The 16,481-nt window shown below is 40.6% G+C and overlaps 1 protein-coding gene across 15 annotated transcripts in view; it reads right to left on the reverse strand.

Annotated features, from left to right (window-relative positions):
- CRACD (capping protein inhibiting regulator of actin dynamics) overlaps positions 1-16,481 on the reverse strand; it is a 308,280-nt gene that overhangs the window by 170,116 nt on the left and 121,683 nt on the right. For all 15 annotated transcript variants that reach the window (XR_011538724.1, XR_011538726.1, XR_011538725.1 and 12 more), the window contains one exon: positions 10,608-10,756. The gene's annotated coding sequence lies outside the window, so the exon portion shown is untranslated. The remainder of the gene's footprint in view (positions 1-10,607; positions 10,757-16,481) is intronic.

The following is a 16,481-nucleotide window of genomic DNA, read 5'->3' on the forward strand; positions in this document are numbered from 1 at the left end:
TCACCACTGAAGAACTGGTTATTCTGAAGCTTTGCTACTTTTTTCTTTGTTATCACTGTCATATTGCTGTGAATGCCGCAATATTGCTTTTGAATGCAATTTCCTGGGCCTGACTTACAAATGTCCTCTGTTGGATTGACCTGAAATCAGCTTCATGTTTTCTTTTATAGTATCTCTTGCCACTGTATCCTGTAAAGTATTGCCTGTGAATTTGTCTTCTACAGTCTACCCATCTGATCATGGAACGTTAGCAAAGAGTTTGGAAAATACATCAATATAGTTTACTATATATGAGAATGTATTTCTAATCATTTTGTGCCTACCCACGCTAACTTTACAGTGCTCATACTGGTATATTTTTCCATATATTTTACTTACTGGGTGCCCATGAAGCCCACAATATCAAACTATGCAAATCAGGGATAGAAAAAGAAGCGTAAGTCATAAATCTGTCCTTAGCAAATTGATAATCTCAACAGAGGCGGGATCAAGAATGCTCCAGTACTGGAATATGAAAAATAGAAACTCTTCCTCCTGATCTTCTAAATAAAACAAAGTAGCCCATAAGCATTCTTTGATTTAGTATTTGCCAATCTGATTATGTGCAAGTGCCTCCCTGAGATTATGTATACAACAGTGGGCATACAAGAAGTAGCAATTTGCAATTTAGTTGAGGAATGAATGATTCTCACTCCTTAATATCAACATCCGAATCCCAATATACTTTTGTTGTTGTCTGCTCATAGTGCATACGTTTTTTGATGGAAAATTATATGCTATAGTGAAACGAACAATTTAGGAATGAAGAAAATTTCCAGCTATGTCCTCTGAAAATCTCAATAGCCTACTTCATAATATATTTTTAATTTTTCTTTTCTCATACATTCCTTCTCTTGTCAACTTCTTTTAAATAATTTCCTCCAAATGAATCAGTGCTGTGTTATGCAGGAAGGGACTAACTTGGCAATCATTTTACTTGGTGTTCAACAAACATGATGACAATATGCCAAACCATGTGCTAGGGCCTGGGGACACAAAGATGAATCAGACCCTGGCCCTGCCCTGGAGGAACTCACAGCCGTAGGAGATAGTGTTGTTCGTGTGGAGTGAAGGGAGCCTGGTATTAATCAATCTTACGCCACTCCCCTTTAACGGCTGATACAATTCCATATGGAATTTCAAAGATCGTTTGTGCCTATATTTTGTAAGAAAATGTTCACTTTTTTGAGACCAGGAAAAAGTCTTTTCATTCTATTTATTTGAAATCAAATATCTTCCTTGGTTTCCTCTGCATAGGACAATGTTTATGTTTTTTGAACCAAAGTCTTTTAAAACGTGACATATGTTAGACTTCAAGTCATTTTTCTATCCTTTCGTCATCTTTCTTTTCATCTCTCATCTCCTTTCTCTACTCCTCCTCACGGTCAACTTCTTCCCACAAGTCTTCACAACATTATTAACCTCCTCAGATACTATGTTTCCATTTTAACATTTGTATCATGCTCTACTTAGTGACTGCAGTATTGAATAGATGGTGCAGCAGCTTACTGGGCAGTGGGCGTGACATGCTTAAAACTAAGACTGCCAGCACAGTACACCTTCTTGAACAAACAGTAAACTCATTACAAAATGATGAGTTTTGCTCTTCTTTCAGTGTATAGTGGGGTCACATTTATATACAGTCATGTGTCACTTAATGAGGATATGTTCTGAGAAATGCATCACTAGGTGATTTCTGCATTGTGTGAACATCACGGAGTGCACTTACACAAACCTAGATGGTATAGCCTACTACACACCCAGACTATACGGTACTAATCTTATGAGACCATCATCGTATATGCAGTCCATGGTTGACTGAAATGTTGTTATACAGCACATGACTGTACAATTTAAAAGATCTTAAAAAAACTCTGACAGGAAAAAAATCCTACTGGGCAGTTCTATCATACGATTTGTCTGATGTATTGTGCAAACAAGGGCTATATATCTGGGATGGTGAGAGAAGACAGTTTAAGCAGATTCATGTACAAGATGGCCATTAGTGGTTGTTATTGTTATAACTGCTGAGGTTGCTATACAAAGAGTTCACAGTTTGGGGCTGGCCTGGTGGCGTAGCGGTTGGGTTTGCACATTCTGCTTTGGCGGCCCAGGGTTCGCCGGTTTGGATCCAGGTACGGACATGGCACCCTTTGGCAAGCCATGCTGTGGTAGGCGTCCCACATATAAAGTAGAGGAAGATGGGCACGGATGTGAGCTCAGGGCCAGTCTTCCTCAGCAAAAAAGGAGGATTGGCAGCAGATGTTAGCTCAGGGCTGATCTTCCTCAAAAAAAGAAAAGAAAAAAAAAAAGAGTTCACAGTTTAACCATGGTTGTGTATCACAGATGTGAATTTATTTTGTACCACAATTCAGAAATCATTTTCCCTTAGAAATAATGTTGTAAGTGGTGGTTGTGGTATTCCACGGATCTCTATTGAGGATGAAGGGCTTATTCCCCTAAGTACAGAAGAACACATGTCCTAGGGTAGGTAGAATAATGGTCCCGAGAGATGGCCACTTTCTAGTCCCCAGAACTGTGAATGTATACTTTTCCTGGCAAAGGCACTTTGCAGATGTGATTAAGTGAAGGATGTTGAGATGGGAAGATGATCCTGGATTTTCCAGGTAGGCCTCATGCAATCACAACCGTTCTTTTAAGAGGGAGGCAAAGGTGTCCGGAGTCACAGGAGGAGATATGGTGACAGAAGCAGAAGTCAGAGAGAGAGAAAATGACTGGAAGATGATAGGCTGCTGGCTTTGAAGACAGAGGACAGGACCACAAGCCAGGGAAGGCAGGAGGCCTCTGGAAGCCAGAAAAGGCAAGGAAGGGGCCGCCCCGTGGGAAAGTGGTTAAGTTCGTGCACTCTGCTTCGGCGGCCCAGGGTTTCTGTGGTTCGAATCCTGGGCGCGGACATGGCACCACTCATCAGGCCATGCTGAGGTGGCATCCCACGTGCCACAACTAGAAGGACCCACAACTAAAAATGTACAACTATGTACAGCGGGACTTTGGGGAAAAAAAGGAAAAATAAAATCTTTAAAAAAAAAACAAAAGAAAAGGCAAGGAAAAGGATTCTCCCCTCAAGCATCCAGAAGGAACACAGCCCTATTGCCTCGTTTTAGATTTCTGGGATGAGGGAGGAGAGAATGAGATACAAAGACATAAGAAGGCCGGCACAGGGGCACAGTGGTTAAGTGCACACATTCAGCTTTGGCGGCCCAGGGTTCGCCGGTTCAGATCCTGGGTGCGGACATGGCACCACTCAGAAGGCCATGCTATGGTAGGCATCCCACATATAAAGTAGAGGAAGATGGGCACAGATGTTAGCTCAGAGCCAGTCTTCCTCAGCAAAAAAGAGGAGGATTGGCAGCAGATGTTAGCTCAGGGCTAATCTTCCTCAAAAAAAAAAAAGACATAAGAAAAGTATCACTGACTCCAAGGAAATTATCATTTTTTAGCAGGGGATATAACATATTTACCAAAAATTATAGAGGAGGTAGAAAATGTCTGGTTCTGTGTGTGTGTATGGGAGGGCGGGGATAAGCTGCTGTGGCAATACAGAGGAAAAAAACGAATCACGTGTACAGAGTGGGGTGTCAGAGAATGAATTATGGAAGGGCTGGCATTTGAATTTCCCTTTAAGGACAGCTAGGCCAATGACAAGAGAGAAAGAGAGAGAGAAGAGGGAGGGCATTCTGAAGTGGCAGCATCAGGGTGAGCAGCCTTACCTCAAGCACTAAGTTTCTCCTAGATGAAGAAAACAGGACAAGCCTTGGTAAGCCACATCCTTATCTGTGTGATAATCAGAATTATAAACCAGGATTCCAGCTCTAGAAAATCCTTAAGTCCGACAAAAACACCAAAATTTATCACAAATAAATGAAAATAAAGTGATAGATGCTTTTATAATACCTAAGTATATATACCCAAATAATATAAAATTTAAGTTCTGTCTTAAATGTTGCTTTTGGGAGTATTTCTCTGCATGGAATAGATTTTCTGAGGTTTCTTAAAAATTACACCCAGTAAAGTCTCAACTGAGGATGCTTTTTCCTTTTCCTGGTAAATCTTCCAGGGGTAAGTATAGCTTTCTTCATCGTGCCTCGGACTTCTAAACTTCAGAATTAGCCTTCTATTTCAAAAAGTTTCAATGCCAATTCTGCATGCCTGGATGTAACCAAAGACTTCGCCTTGATTGTAAACAGGAGAGGAGGATCATTTCTGTGCTGACGTTAGCTTCCTGTTTGGTGTCAATTTTAGTCTCCCTGGGAGCAGAAACCATCTCTGTCCTTTGTGAGGCTGGACTCCAGAGCTGTGCCTTTTCTGTGGGAAGTGTTCACTGTATGTCTGTTGAAATGGTGAAAGGATCATGGAAGTGGATCATGGCTCCACCTGAGCCAATTTAGAAAAGGAAATAAAATATTTTTTATTTCAATAAGGAAAAGGAAGATTAAAATACGCAGGTGGCATTTTAGGCATTAAGGAATTCAATAGATTTTTTTTTTTTTGGTGGGGGCGGGGCTTTTAGCCTCTAGAATAAAGAAGGCTCATCACTTTCTGGAAAGGTGCGTATATGGTCCCAGAGCTGGATCCAAAGCTAGTGGAAAATCAAGCACTTCTTTTCTGGTTTCATTAAGGAAAGAAAGGGCAGGATTTAGAGGATCAAAGGGCCCCTCCCAGGAAACACTCTGTCGTAGCTGTGACCTCTGGAGATTGTGGCCCCCCGTTTGCCCGGCAAACACCTCCTCATCTTTCAAGACAGATCAAATGGCTCCTCCCGGAGGCCCTCTGGCTCCCTATGGCAGTTGTTTACTCTGCCCTTTGTGCTTCTCAGCATTCTGTGCAAAACTCTCTCAAATATCACTAATCACATTTTACCCGGTTACCTGTTTACATATCTGAATTCAATTCAATAAAGTTCTGCCAGGGCAATGCTGGATTCAGCGGCTCCAAGGCAGGCAGGACTCTGACCTTTAGAAGCTACTTCCTACTATGGGAAACAGACAAGGATACAACTACTTACAGGTGTCTGTAACAGCAGGAGAACGTAAAGCAGCAGAGATAACAGGAAGGAGGGAGGGACCATGAACTCCTGGATGGCAGGGTCTTAGTTCACAGCCTTAGCCCTTAGCACAGTGTCTGGCACAAAACAAGTTCCATACACATTAATGGAGGGTGGGACGGAGGGAGACATGAGAGGAGGAGGGAGGGAGGGAGAGAAGGGAACGGAATCAACAAAAAAGCCCCCACCTGTCACTCGGCTATATGCCGACAAAGCCATTAGTTACTCTAAAGGTGGTATTTTCAAGCTCCTAGAAGAGAGATTCTTGGAGCAGATAGCTGATGATTCAGTCACACCTAGCACATAATACGGTACATGATAATCACCATTTGAGAGAGACAAGTCATAATTTGTCCTGTATTTAACTGTCATCCCACAGGGCATGCTAATAACACTCTCAGGAGGTCTGTGGAAAAGAGACTTACAGAGGCTGCATTCGCTGAACCACTAGCCCTACACCCATTTAATTCTTGGGTTCTGCATTATTAGACCAGCAGACTCTTTTGCTCCTGCAAAAGGATTTATCTAGAAGGTTGGTCCCCTCAGCACCTTGTTTGCCATTCAGTTCCCCATTTCTCTGCCAGCTTCATCTGTGTAACTTATCTTGGGTTACGTCTGGCAGATGGAGAGAGGAATCTCATTTCAAGCCTCTGCTGCCTGCATCCCGGAGCCCTCCCTGAACAGCCCCTGTTTCACCGGGGAGAGAAGGGAGGAGGGAGGACGACTGGCCTCCCCAGAGAAGAGAGTGTAAAGTATTTCTCAAATTTTCATCTTCAACGGCTGGTATCCATTTAACTCCCCGGGGGGAGACTCTGCTTGGTTGCCTCGGCTAGCAATATGATCTCTATCTACCCCGATGCCAAGATATCAATTACAGGTGCATCTGGATGACGGGATAAATGGGTGTTCAGACCACTAGACAATGACATAAATTGCAGATGGGGGGAAAGGATGTCGAAGGGGATTGAGCCTCAGGTTAGAAGGAAAATAGGTAAAGTCGAATTCCTCATATGCTTGCAAACTCAGTAACTTTATTCTAAACTCCTATTTGTCTCATGAAGAGAAATCCACCAGCAACTGAACTGGAGCAGGTATTCCTGAAGAGGTTTGCTTCTGGGAGGTCCTAATTAGAGTGATGGTAACACTCTGGCGGCACCTGAGCGCTCCCAGCATAGTGATCAGAGAAGACGGAAAAAATAAATGTAATTAAAAATAAACGTTCTATCAGACACAGAAAGTCACATGTTGTGTGATTCCATTTATACGAAATAGCCAGAAAAGGTAAATCCATGGAGAGAGAAAGCAGGTTGGTGGTTGCCAGGGGTTGAGAGGAGGAAGAAATGGGGAGTAACTGTCAAACGGGTATGGTGTGTAATTTAGGGATGATGAAAATGTTTGCGGACAAGATAGAGGCAGTGGTTATACAACACCGTGAAAGTACTTAATGCCACTAAATTGTTCACTTTAAAATGGTTAATATTATGTTATATGAATTTCATCTGAATAATTATTTTATAATAAAATGTTTTATAATTAAAAGACTCAACATTGCTCAACAATCTACCTACTGGGAAAAAAGGAGGATTTTATTCCCATTCCACAGAGATAAGAGCGATTAAATAGGTCTCTGAGTTCTAATATTTGTCACCTTCTGGCCTTTCTTGTGAAAAGCCTAGTGTCTTCCCAGAATGTCTGTAGCCAGGAAGTAATTCTAATCAATGCCCCCTGACCTGCTGGCCCTTCACAGTCTGCAGCAGCAGCAGCAGTAAGAGTAACAGCTGTTTATCTGCAGTTGCAAAGTACCGGCTAGACGATCAAAAGTCGATGGGGTGCACCTATGTTTACCAGACTCTGAGACCGCCCCCCCCAACCCCCAACCCCCAACCAGACCCATGGGACTGAGCTGCGTTCTGGGGAGTGGCCTTTTGTGGTGGTGACATCAGACAAAGACTGTGGGTCACTTTAATTCAGTAGAAAAAGATGAAGACCTTGCTCTTTCCACACATGTTCAGGATCAAAGAAAATCGATTTTAACAAAGAGTAGAACCAGCTTTGGAAGAGAGGCAGCGTTCTTTTCTTCTTTTTGATACTAAGAAGAACACACGGTCCCACACACAGACCCAAAGCAGTCAGCTGTTAAGTGCAAAGAGAAGCCCAAGAACTTAGGGGGAATAAAAACATACTGAGAACAGAGGTAAAAAGGGACCTTGAAAGGAAACTAAAAGACTATGTAACAACAACAAAAAATGGCTAACAACCATATTTAGCAAAAGCAGATAGGGGACCACTTGGTCTTACACAACACATTCCCCCTTTCAGCCCCACACTGGGCAGTCAGGGCCATGGACACACAGGCCTCCCGAACCCCGACCCAACCAACTTTCTGAACCATTTCATCTGTCTAACTCTACTTCTTTTTTTTGAAGAAGAAGAAGATCAGCCCTGAGCTAACATCTGCCACCAACCCTCCTCTTTTTGCTGAGGAAGACTGGTCCTGAGCTAACATCTGTGCCCATCTTCCTCTACTTTATATGTGGGACACCTGCCACAGCATGGTTTGATGAGCAGTGTGTAGGTCCACACCTGGGATCTGAACCAGCGAACCCTGGGCAGGGGAGCACGCAAAGTTAACTGCTACACCACCAGGCCAGTTCCCCCCCGACTCCAACTCTACTGTGTGATATAGGTCTGATCTTTCTGGTTTTGACCCTATGACAATTTTTTCCAACCAGAACTTTGTCTCGCCTCCCAGACTTAATGCTTGGCTTTGAGCATTTGCTTTCCTTGACCAAGATTTAGACAATCTTCTGGGACTCCTGACTCCAGTGGATTCATCCATGTTCAGCCTGGCCCAGGGATGTCACTCCTCACTATGACTCAGGGAAAAGTGTTCTGTTCTGTTTTAGTGTCTCTTCCTTTTCTCAGATGTATCCCTCAAGACTAAGCCTAAAAATAAGGCTCTAGTGTTGATTTCAGGCTCACAAATGGCTAGACAAGCTTCACATTAAGAAGGAATTTTTAAATATAATGAGAAAGCAAAACACATTAAATGCTTTCAAAGTCCTCTAATTCCATTGCAATATGCCAACTGACTCAAGAGCCATATTTTTTTTTCCCATGTTGTGTGAGAAAAAAACATGTGGTCCTGTCACAAGATGTTCTACACGTCACAGAAATTGCAGTATTATTTTTTTGGAAGAATTCCTGAAAAAGAGAAAAAGCATCTGTTTCCTGTGTTTGTCATGCTACAGAACGAAATGCAAAATGGACGGTGGGTTACAGAGGGGGCATCTATTTTCCCTTGGATAGGAATGCTGAGATAGAGCATCAACTTGGAGCCATCCTCGGGTTAAGTAGTATGGACGGGGACTGTGATGTCGTACGTGTACAATTCTTGTCCTGAGCCAGGGCAATTCCCGGTCACCTCCATCGCCACCTCACTGCCACAGGGGTGCAGGAGTGCCATGGTAAAACCGCACTGACCTGGCTTCTGCTTACTGACTCTGACCTTGGGCAAGTCCTTTAAGCTTTTGGAGCCTGTGTCTCCACTTGTAAGAGGGGAATAGTAATACCTATTGTTTATTATTTAGGCAGCTGTTAGGGTTGAACTGCATCCTCCAAAAAGATATACTGAATTCCTAACCCCTAGTACCTCCGAAGGTGACCTTATTTGGAAATAGGGTCATTGCACTGTAATAAGTTAAGATGAGGTCATCCTGGAGTAGGGTGGGCCCTTTATCCAATGTGTCTGGTATCCTTCTGAGAGGGAAAATGGCCATGTGAAGACACAAACACACAAGGAGAACACCATGTGGCTATGGAGGCGGAGATTGGAGTGATGCAGCTGTAAGCCAAGGAACGTGAACGGCGGACGGCCCCCACCAGAAGCCAGGAGGAGGCAAGGAAAGGTTCTCCGCAACGCGTCTCCGAGGGAGCATGGCCCTGCCCCGCTTCTGGACTTGCAGCCTGCAGAGCTCGAAGACAATAAAGTGGTGTTGCTTTAAACCACCCAGTTTGTGGTAGTTTGTTACAGCAACCCTCGGAAACTAAAACAGTGGTGGAGGAATAATTTATTTATTGTGTGTGTGTGTTTTAATTGCAGAGGAAACACATTTAGAATAAACCAGGTAGGCAAGAAGAAAACAAGGTAACTTTTCTTATGTATCTAAACCAAGGAAATGACATTATTTCCCCCGGCGCTGACGTTGCCTATCTAAACTCACCTCCCCACTCACTCTGCTCCACCTCACTGGCCTCCTGGCCGTGTGTGGAATGCCCCACCATGTTCCCTCCTTAGGACCCTGGCATCGGTTGCTTCCTCTGCCCGGAACACACCAGGGCTAACCCCTGACTTCCTGTCTTTCCTCCATGAGACCAGCCCTGGCCGCTCCATTTAACACTGCAATTTGTACTTCCACCCACCCAGCACTCCCAATTCCCCTGACTCGGCCCTACTTTTTCTTTTTTCCATATTCTTATCGGCTTCTAATATCCTAGCAATTTATTTATTTCTATATCACGTGCATTATTTGTTATCTGTCGCCCTCCCTGCTAGAACACAAGCTCCATGAGGTGAGGGATCTTTGTCTGTTTTGTTCACTGACGTGAACAAGCATCCAGAACAGTACCTACTTTATAATAAGTGCTCAACAGACTGTTTTTAAGAATCCATTTATTTTTAATTAACCACTTCACAATTACAGAAGCTGTACACGCGCATTGTAAAACATTAAAAAAAAATTTAAAACTTCAAGTTCCTACCATCCAATGATATCTCCCAAATTATGATAAACCAGAATGATTTTTATCTTCTTTTAAGTGACTCCCTAAGGAATTCTGTCTCTTGAGGAAAAATGTCATAGTAGGGATAACACCCACCTTACAAGGCTTAGTATGTGGATTGAAAGAAACAATGTATTCAAATCCTTAACATAATGCTTGCCATAACAACAAATACAGGTAGTTGTTATTTTCTTTTCTTTGATCTTATCTTTAGCTTCTGTCCTTTCCCCCAACTTCCAAAAAGCAGGTAACAGATACCTGCAGCCAAAAGAATGTTATGATGTTGTTCTTACAGGGGGGCAGGTGGGGAATGCTGTCCACTCCAACACTCAAGACTAAGTCCCCAGATTCACAGTACTAGGCTCTGTGATCCAAAAACACCATGAGACAGAAGGTCACTAACTATTCCACAGGATTTCATAACAGCAACAAAACAATAAACAATGATAATTACATTTTTATATTACACTTTCCCATTTGCAAAACATTTTTACATGACATTTTCTTTTATAGATGAAAGAACTGGGGCTCAGAGAATTTAAGAGATTTGTCCAAATTTACTCAGTTGGTAAGAAGATAATCAATGACAGGATCTTTTAACTTGATATTTAGCAAAAAATGCACTATCAATGTCTAGAGTCCCACTCACAATAAATGAAATCTTCCTTAGTATTTTCTCCAAAAGCTACTTCCTTCCCCATCCTCTAAACAAATGACTTACCTGTCGTGATAGCCACACGTCCTTTCCTTGTTGGATGGCTCTCCACCAAAATTTCCTTCTTGTAAAAAGGAGAATTCACCTTCAGTGGTAAGTGTGTCAGGAAATGGGGTACATTGTCAAGACAGCCAGGGAATCACTGCTCTTGCAAACTGTTGAGACAAAACAAAACATCAAGAGCTGTATATCTTCAATCCTCTCTGGCAACGCCTTCAGAATGAATCTCCTTTCCATTCCTTGGCAGAAGTCAGTACAAAAGAGTTTTTTGCTGAGGTATCCAATTTGGTTTAATAATATTAAATTTGAATTCCTTAGCCTAAAATTATTCTAGGGGCTTAAAAGCATTTATCATAAACTGTTCCCACTTTTGAAGGAGGTGAAAGAATCCTATCCACAAATTTGAGGCTCCCACGCTTCTTACATACGGAATTCTCATATTTATTCTTCATGGTAGTTTAGCTAAAATTCAAGGAGCTAAAGACACAAATTCAACCTAGCAGAGAAGTGAAGGCAGTATTCATTAGATTACTTCATTCCTCCCCCAGAGGTAGTGAAGGCACCTTTTTATTCAAATACCAATCACAGAGTTAATTAGGTCGATGGGCTTCCTGTGGGTAGGGCAAGCACAATCCCTTCTAAACATGCTGGAAGAAAAACTGTGACATGATGACTCTAGCTTTTAACTGGAATGGAGATGGGAAACGTCCAGAAAACAACCCCAGATTCAGATATGCCCTTTGTAAAGCCCAGGAAAAGAAGACAACTTTCTGGGGCAATGATACAGGAAGCAATCACTTCAAATCTCAGGATGACAATGGCTGGCTGGCCTTGTGAGGAGTTCACTGTGTGGGCTTGGAGAAGGGTTCCCTGTTCCGGCTATGAGGGACTAGCTTGTAGCAAACTAACTTCCCATCAAACACAACTAGAAGAGCTGGATAAAAGGATTCTTAAAATCTGCTTGAAGGCATTGGAGTGCCACCAAGGCAGCCAGGACATGAGAGGTCAAGATCTTAGGGAGAAGGAAAATAAAACTGAGTTAAGTCATTGTACCACTTTTTCTCTCAAAACATCCACTGATTTTTAAGAGTCACAGGGCAAAACTGCTGAGAAGCCAAGCAGAAAGCAGCTGCTTGGAGGCACATAAAGTGAGCAGACCTTTTGGCAGACTCACAAGCCTGAGGAGATCCCAAAGAGAAGGGAAGTGCAGAGAAGCCAGCTTGACATTCTGCCTTTCTAAGCATCTGCTAATTGATAAACGATGTAAACCAAGCAGAAAGCAACAGTTAAGAGGCTGGGGAGTTAAACAGAGCTTTTGACAGCTTCATGATGCTGGAGGAATGAAAAATAGAGTTCAGCGCCCACCAAAAATAGAAGGAGCCCAGGTAAATATCCCACGCTTTCAGTTATTTAACTGAAATCCCATGCATCCCCTTGAAGGCTACATCCTAGGATGAAAGCCTAAAAAATACCAGAACTAAGCCTCAAATCGATTCAGTCCCTCATCGGTTTAAGGAGATCTGCCATACTCTAACTGCCTATCAGAAGCAAAAGTAAGCCCTCCAGAGAAAGATACCATCATCCACAGTATCTACAATTCTTTAACGTCCTGCATTCAATCAACAACTACTAGGCATACCCAGGCAGAGGGCCAAGAAAGAAAGAGATAATAAAAACACACCCAGAAGTGACCCAGATAGAGTCATAGGATATAGTCTTTAAAAAAACTATGATTAATATGTTCAAAGTTATAAAGATTGTAGAAGATTTTTAACACACATCTCTCAGTAACTCACAGAACAAGCCAAAAAAAAGAGTAAAGGTATAAAAAATTTGAACAACACAACTAACAAACTCAACCTTGCTAATCTATTTAGAATACTGTACCCAACAACAGCGACTACATATTCTTTTAAGGTACACACGAAACTTTTACAGAAATTAACCACATGTGGGTCATAAAGGAAGTTTCAAGCAATTTCAACAAGCGGAAATCACAGGGTACTTATTTGAACAAATAATTTTGAAGTAATATAGATTCACAGGAAATTGCAAAAATAGTATCATTTTTTAAATTGAAGTAAAATTCACTGCTTTTAAGTGTAAAATTTGATACATTTTGATAAAAGAATCTGTGTAACCACCAATGAAATAAAAATATAGAACATTTCAAATCATCATTCCAGAAAGTTTCCTCATGTCTCTTCTAGTCAATCCTCACATCCCAAAGGCAACCACTGTTCTCATTTCAATTATCATGGATTAATTTTGCTTGTTCCTGAGCTTCACACAAAAGTGCTCATTTGGTATGTATTCTTTTCTATCTGGCTTTATTGACTCAGCATAATGTCTTGGAGATTCATCTACACTGTTGAGTATATCAATAGTTTACTCCTTTTTATTGCTGATCAATAGTCCATTGTATGAAAATATCACAACTTTTTAATATATTCTCTGGTGGATGGGTATTGTTTCCCTTTTAGAGCGATCATGACTAAAGCTGCAATAAATATTCTTGTACTAGTCTTTTTGTGAACACGTGTTTTCATTTCTCTTGGGTAAATACCTAGGAGTAGAGCTGCTAGGTTATAGGATTGATGACTGTTTATCTTTAGAAGAAACTGCCAAACATTCTTCCAAAATGGCTGTATCATTTTATATTCCCATCAGTAACACACGAGAGTTCCAGCTTACACAGCCTCATCAATATTTGGTGCTGGCAGATTTTCCTTTGAGCCATTCCAGTGTGAGGTTTTGATCTGCACTTCCCTAGTGACTAATGATGATACCTTTTTGTATATCTTCTTTTGTGCAGTGTCTGTTCAAGTCTTTTGACCACTTTTTAAAATTTAATTAAATTTTTATTGAGGTAACATTGATTTATAATATTATATAAATTGCAAGTGTACAGCATTATATTTCAACTTCTTCATAGACTACATTGTGTTCACTACCCAAAGTCTAGTTGCCATCTGTCACCATATTTATGTGCCCTTTGGCCCTCCCCCTCCCCCATGTCCATTTTTTAAATTGTAGTTTTTTTATTATTGGTTTACAGGAGTTCTTTATATATTCCGATGTCAGTCTTTTATCAAATATATGTATTACATATATTTTCACCCAATTTGTGATTTGCCTTTTTAATTTTTATCAGTCTTTCGATGAGCAGAAGCTTTTAATATTGATGAACTCTAATTTATCAATTTTTTTCTTTATGTTTGATGCTTTCAGTGTCCTTTAAGAAATCTCTGCCTACTTAAAAGTCTAAAAGATATTGTCCTATTTTTTTCTAGAAGTTTTATAGTTTCAGCTTTATTATCTATCTCAAGTTAATTTTTGTGTGTGGCATAAAGTAGGGGTAAGAGGTTAATTTTCCCCCCAACTTGTTCCAGCAACATTTGTTGAAAAGACTTTCCTTACCCCACTGAATTGTCATAGCACCTTTGTCGAAGATTAATTGACGTATGTCACAGTATGCTTTCAATTAATCTGGAAGTCAACAGAAAAACGACAACCAGAGAATTGTCAAATGTTTGAAAATTAAGCACTACACAGCTAAATAGCATGCATGTGTCAAAGAAGAAATCACCAGCGCAATTAGAAAAAATTTTTGACTTAAGTAACAATGAAATGATCACAAATAAAAAATAGTGACATGCAGCCAAAGCTATATTAAAAAAAGTTTGGAGATCAATTATCTATATACTCATCTCATGGAATTAGAAAAAGAACAGAGAAATAAATCCAAAGAAAAAAAGAGGAAGTAAACAGTAACAACAAGAGCAGAAATAAATGAACTAGAAAACAACCATAAATAGAAAAAATCAACAAAGGCAAAAAGTTGGTTCTTTGAAAAAGACTAATAACCCTGATACACCCTTCAGCAGGCCCTCAAAAGAGAACCAAAGCTTTTCATCTCAGCTTCATTACTTAAGATTCTTCTCCCCACAACACTGATTTCAGACCAATTGTCTCCTCAGCTCCCCTATTATTGTTCCCAAAGATAAGCAGAGGGTCTGTTTTGCTTCTAAGAGTTTTGCTTTTATTCTTTACAGAGAAACAAATAGAGAATAACAGAAATCAACATGTGGATGTTGCACAGGTTCCAGAATCTCGAATATGAGCTCTTCGTCAGCAACATTATGAGGTTAAAACAATGATGATCTAATATTTGACAAGCCATCAGCCTTCAACATGTCAATAAGACTATCTGAAATACTGATTTACGTCCACTATTATGAGTGAATTTCATTCTAAGTGCACATTGCACCTTAAAAGGGCACACATCACTATAAAGCCAAGGTGATTGGCAAGACATTTTAAAATTAAGCCTCCAGAATGTGAATACAAATCTCTCTATATTTTTCACGGACGTTAAATCTCTGCAATACTCAGTACAATACTTAGTATTTTTGAAAATAAGTATTTTCAAACAAAAGACAAAAAGCCACACACTATCTGTGAAATACTTGTTCTCCCTGCCACTGTAAAAAATGATTTAATTAATACCCAAATATCAAGCACTTCTATTAATAATTTATTGATAAATAATGCACAGATAAAAATCTGGCAATCAAACTAATTCTTTAGTCAATAGTTAAAGAAAATGTTGGTAGATTTTTGAGGAAATAAATATTAAAAAATTACTCAACATGCAAAATTTATATTATTGGGTGAAAGTACAGACATTTCTGTCTCACTAACGAAATATAGAAAGAACTACTTTTTAATGAGCCACTAAAGAAAGAAGTATAGCAGAGGAAATATATGTTCTAATAATAGATGACTTCTTCAATAAAAACAATGTTTTAGGGGCCCAGCCCCGTGTCCAAGTGGTTAAGTTCGCACGCTCCACTGTGGCGGCCCAGCGTTTTGCCAGTTCGGATCCTGAGCGCGGACATGGCACCGCTCATCAGGCCACGCTGAGGCGGTGTCCCACATGCCACAACTAGAAGGACCTGCAACTAAGATATACAACCATGTGCCGGGGGTATTTGGGGAGAAAAAGAAAAAAAGAAAAAAAACCCCCAATGTTTTATGGAGAACCTATACACATTAATTGAGTAGAGTGAAGAAAGGAGTCCAGGAAAAGATACTACCACGCATGAAATGCATTCATCATATCATTCATAGGCAAGCTATTATAGGAAAGAAGTTGAATCTAGAAGAGACATTTTGTCATTGGTATGGTCAGTTTAGTAGAATCATTATAAAACCCTGTAACAAGATGGAGGGTCACCATGAAAACCTTTTCTACTACATAGCGGTTCCTTGGTTACTTCACACCACTGCTCCAAGAAGAGTTGTCAAATTTTAAGTTGTGTCACATTTTTTCTTTTACAAATCGACAAGTGTTATAAAATATCCTGACCGCCTCAGTGACGCCAATTGACTGTCAGCTGTATATGCTTCAGAAGAGATATTTTTGCTGTAAAAAAAATGACGTTTAATCTGTTGTGTTTTTTTGTTCTAAAAAATATTTTCTAAAGAGCAATACTGCTAACAGCCATTTGTTATTTCCCTTTCTGATAAAGCTGATGCTTTAACAATGAATGATAAAGTCACTACTTTTCAAAGAAATTTATTCTAGGGAAAGAATATTTTGCAAAGGGGCGTTTGGAGAGGTTTCCATCAGGTGATTTTGTTGTTGCTGCAAGTGATGAAAGTCACCACCTTGAGGAGTCATCCTTGAATTCTTCCTTACTCGCAATTCCCACAATTAACTGTCGGCAAATTTTGTTCAATCTACCCTCAAAATGCATCAAGAACACAATCACTTCTCGTCGTCGACAATGCTACCAGAGGAGTCCTGGCCGCCATAATCTCACAGCAACAGTTTCCTAGTTGATCTGCCTGCATGTACTCCTCTCCTGACTCCTT

Source organism: Equus przewalskii, chromosome 3 (genome assembly GCF_037783145.1).
Source record: "Equus przewalskii isolate Varuska chromosome 3, EquPr2, whole genome shotgun sequence".
NCBI lineage: Eukaryota > Metazoa > Chordata > Mammalia > Perissodactyla > Equidae > Equus > Equus przewalskii.